The sequence below is a fragment of the Primulina eburnea genome, chromosome 1, assembly GCF_022965805.1.
Source record: "Primulina eburnea isolate SZY01 chromosome 1, ASM2296580v1, whole genome shotgun sequence".
NCBI classification, from domain to species: Eukaryota; Viridiplantae; Streptophyta; class Magnoliopsida; order Lamiales; family Gesneriaceae; genus Primulina; species Primulina eburnea.
The window spans coordinates 10876784-10881971 of NC_133101.1; the positions used below are offsets into that span (position 1 = coordinate 10876784).

At 34.6% G+C, this 5188-nt stretch overlaps 1 pseudogene; it reads left to right on the forward strand.

The window, feature by feature from the left end:
• The first annotated feature begins 837 nt into the window (after nt 1–837).
• LOC140827471 (serine/threonine-protein kinase SRK2E-like) lies at nt 838–4903 on the forward strand (annotated as a pseudogene).
• Nucleotides 4904–5188: the final 285 nt, after the last annotated feature.

The following is a 5188-nucleotide window of genomic DNA, read 5'->3' on the forward strand; positions in this document are numbered from 1 at the left end:
TATTAGTTAAAATCTGGTGTCACTTTTTTATGGCTCATCTAGTTAATGACACAACATTATTAGCTTAACACATGAGTGCTAATGAGTCTGACTGTTAGGTTCATGAGTCCGGAGAGATACGTGTCTATTTGATAATGATGTCTCTCCAGATATCGGTCTTATCTTTTCTTTACCGAATATCATGTCTCCAGTAGAGACTATATTATCTGGTAAGATCTGACATCACTCTTTTGCGGCTCATCTAGTCAATTAGATCAAGCGATAGAACGTCAACAACTTGACGTATAGAATTTCACAGGATGTCATTCATTTCATTACCACTCTCACTCATGTAGGCTTAACTCAATAATATAATAAATAAATTGTTTTTTATACTTCAAAGTGATATATGCTTGGATTGCAAGATTTTGGATTTGAGATTATGATTTTATGTTAATAAAAAAAATAACTATTTGATATTTAAAATATTTAATTATGTGAATTTGTCTAAAAAAAATAATAAATTAAATTTGAAATCACTATCTTCGAATATATCAATCCAAATACAACCGTAATTATTTCTCGATCAAATGATTTAAATGATACCGGATATCAACTAACTAAACATTCTATTTTGGTTGATTCTCCCCTTTGTCAATAAATTTTAAAATTGACCAAGTGATTATGATACTTTTTTAAATTTATTTTTTTATTTCGAAAAAGACAATGAAAAATTTATTTATTTTTTGATTGGATGATAGTTTTATTTTTTAAGGTTATAAAAAAATTTATATTATTAAAAAAATATATTCAATGATTAATAATATTTAAAGGCCAATACGGCACCAATAATTGGGGAACAAACTTATAGGCAGCTTCCTTCAAGAGCACCTGTACACCTTCAATCCCACACATAAAAGCATAGATAAACCCTGGAAGCAATGCCACTTTTACCAATTTTTTTTGCAATAAAGTGACGCACTTTGATTGAAATCCGAGCTAAATCAACTCAATAAATTATGAGAAATGTGAACGGTGACGTGTGTTTTCCTGTGTGTGGTGCGGGTAAGTGAGCTCTTCACGGGATTGATCACTAGCCATTTCCGTCGATTTGTGATCGATTTCTTGCCACGTGAAACTCGGAATTTTTGTGGGTTTTTTTTGGTTTTTTCTTGTGGGGGTGGATTTTGGGTTCTTCGGGGGAGGGTTGATAGCTGGGAATGGATCGACCGACGGCGGCGATGGGCCATGGTTTGGACATGCCGATAATGCATGACAGCGATCGCTATGAGCTGGTTAAGGAAATCGGGTCGGGTAATTTTGGGGTGGCTCGGCTTATGAGGGATCGGCAAACCAACGAGCTTGTTGCTGTTAAGTACATCGAAAGGGGCGAGAAGGTGAGGTCTTTCTTACGGCTTGGCTTTACCATTTCTTTTTATGATCTGAATCCTTTTTCAGAGTATTATGGGGTAAATATTGAAGTTATTGAGTTAAATAAAAAGTCCAATTTCACCATCGAAACACCACTAGATTCTCCTTGGTTGGATTCCTTATCACTCGGAATTGGTACGACTAACTGTGAAGCGAGATGGTTGTGTTCGTCTTTAGAGTTTTTTTTTTTTTGTTTCACTATTTTATATCGACTTCTTTTTACCTTAGTCTTCTTCTTGCTTTTGGTAGATTGATGAGAATGTGCAGCGGGAAATCATTAACCACAGGTCTCTAAGGCATCCCAATATTGTTAGATTTAAGGAGGTAAATATGTATCTAATCAGTCCTGGTACCCGAGATTTTGAAGTTTTGCTAGTCAATGTTTATTATAGCAAAGCTTTTCCAGGTCATACTGACGCCAACCCATTTGGCTATTGTGATGGAATATGCCTCCGGGGGAGAGCTTTTCGAAAGGATATGCAATGCAGGTCGATTCGGTGAGGATGAGGTACAGCCTCTCGCAAAATTTATTTTATTGGTCTCAGTTTATATTTAGCATTAAAATTATGACTTTTGCTGCAGGCAAGGTTTTTCTTCCAGCAACTTGTATCAGGAGTCAGCTACTGTCATGCTATGGTACTTGGTCAAATTCCCTTTTCCAATTGTGCGATTTTAAACAAGACACACATATTTTTTGTTCATTTAATTGAGATATACATAATCTGTATGAAGCAAATATGCCATCGTGATTTGAAGTTGGAAAATACATTACTGGATGGAAGTCCAGTTCCTCGGCTGAAAATTTGTGATTTTGGGTATTCAAAGGTACATCGAAACGTCTCTGCATCCCATTTAAGCTTTCTAGATGATAAACAAATCATACTTTGATATAACTCAATTTCCCAAAGCATGATTATATTTAGTTGTCTAAATAAATTTATCGTTGCCCCGGCAATTCTATATGATGGCAAAGCGAATTACTCGGACAGTACGTCGTTGATTCTTCTCTTAACTTGCCCTTTCTTCATGCATTCTCATAACAGCTATGTTTGCCTTATTTCAGTCCTCAGTGCTGCATTCACAACCAAAATCAACAGTTGGTACCCCTGCTTATATTGCTCCTGAAGTGTTGCTTAAAAAAGAATATGATGGAAAGGTGAGTACTTTGTAGTATTTTCATTGGATACTACTGAGTCGGTTGTCTGTTTTGCGAGCTGTCATGTTGAACTGGTCACTTAGTTTTTTACATATTACTTATTAATTATATTCTTTTGAAGTCTATTTGCATGTGTTTGGACTTGGTGTCATATTAAAATATACAATTTTTCGAAAAGTTTATATGATAGGAATTCCTTGAGTTATTGTAGAATATATTTGAGAGCGGAGTTGAAGTGAATACATTCATCAGTGAGTAAAAACATTGTGCTCTACAAATGGAGCATGCCAAGAAAATGACATTTAAGTTATGCGAGATAAAATGCATCGGCACCTTTCTCATATGGTGCAATGGCATAAATACCATAAATATCTTTTAATTATGGGAGATATATAAGTTAAAACATCCCCTTTCCAATTGTACTAAATAAATAAGAAAAAATAAATAAACAAAATACACCAAAAGTGGCTGAATGGTGCCAGTGCACCTTGGATATGCTTTAGGTTAACCATAATTAACTTTAATTTATTACTCAATTCTTACCCAGCCAGAGGAAGGGTGCTCGATCAGCTCAGGATTTGAGCTAAACTTATAGAAGCTTTAAGCTGGCCACGCTGAACTTGAGTTTGTTGGTGTGAAATCTTAGCCAAGCCAGAGCTTTACTATCTAGATGAGAATTGGGCAACTTTAAAAGTCTATTGAAGATTCTTAAAGAGTTCGGCATTAGCTTGACCTAGCAGACACGCATGTTCATGCATGATTCAGAAATATTATCTGATAACATGGTACCTAGGAGACAAGCCTACGCGCGTCTACACAGTAATTTTTAAGTTCTTCCACTGTTGAACCATCGTTTTCCATTGGTAGAGACCCATCGGTTACCTTTTAGTAACTTCTCACATTAAAATGTTTTTTTCATCCCATTTAGTTACATGAAATGAACTTTATATCTGCAGTAGTATACAAGCTAACTATATATCTACTATTGCTTATCCAGATTGCAGATGTTTGGTCTTGTGGAGTGACTTTATACGTCATGTTGGTGGGTGCATACCCATTCGAGGATCCCGATGAACCCAAAAACTTTAGAAAAACCATACAGGTACTATTCTCTACACAATATAAATTCATTTATTATTACTTTTGTTATATGTTACTTATTCAAGGATTGGTACATTGGCAGCGAATTTTGAATGTCCAGTATTCAATTCCTGATTATGTTCATATATCTCCAGAATGCCATCATTTGATCTCAAGGATATTTGTGGCAGACCCTGCCAAGGTAAGTTACCGCGGGTGTTTATCTCATTTTCATCATGCTCGATCTGCAACGATCATTTGCTACTTGTTTAATTCCCAACAGTTTCAAAGATGTGTTATCTCTAAATGTGTGGAGATTATATTGATAACGTGGTGCATTTTGGCCTATTTGGTTTCAATCTCCGAATAATATATATGTGTGTGTGTATACACATTTATTATGGACGTAGTATCATATAAAGTATGTTGAGGAACTGATGGTGCATCAAAAACAATTATTCGATATTCTGTAGGGTGACGAAAAGTTGAACCGAAAGTAATGATTATAATGATAGATCTAAAAACGAGATGAAATAAGTTTCTGAGATATTTGATGTCATTTTTGGGATGCAAAGTATTGTTTTCAGAAAATGAAAACAAATATCCTGTGTATTTTTTTTAGTTGGAGAAGCGTTTTATTTGGCTATAAGTTATAACGTATTCCAACTCCTTTAACACTGACAGAGAATTACGATGCCCGAGATAACAACCCACGAATGGTTTCTCAAGAACCTTCCTACTGATCTCATGGACGACAACATGAACCGTCAATTCGAGGAGCCAGACCAGCCTATGCAAAGTGACGATGAAATAATGCAAATAATAACCGAGGCGACCATTCCAGCCTGCTGGAACTAACAGCCTGAATCACTATCTTACAGGAAGTCTAGACATCGATGATGACATGGACGAAGATCTGGAGAGTGACCCTGATCTCGACATCGATAGCAGTGGTGAGATCATCTACGCACTTTGATTCATACTCATACCCAAGGGTCGAAGCTTGCAGAAGATTAAAAAAATTGCCTTCTATGATAACATGGTGTAACTTCATCACATCTGAATCACTGTTGTTTGATTTTCTTTGTTTAGTTGTAATATTAGTTACCATATATAAAGCAATATTTTACCCTTTACAGAGGGGTTATGCAGTGTTCCTTAGTACTCTTAACTAACATGACATTTTGTTTTTATGTACCGCGAATATATACTAAGATATCGTTTGGTGTGAAATATAAAATATCAAATGATTGTGCATATCACGTTATTCAACGTTTGGCTCTATAAATATTTGATGTCGTATATCATTTTGTTATTTATATATGTTGCTTTATCATTCGAGTATTATAAATATTTGATGTCGAATATATTTGATGTCTTATATCTTTTCTTATTATTAGTTTAATAAATTTTACTTCATAAAAAGGGTATTGTTAAATTATCAACTTTATTTAACTGTACTTTGATTAAAATTTGAATTAATGTAAATTACGACCCTTGAATTATTGAATGTATTATTATTATTATTATTATTATTTAAAT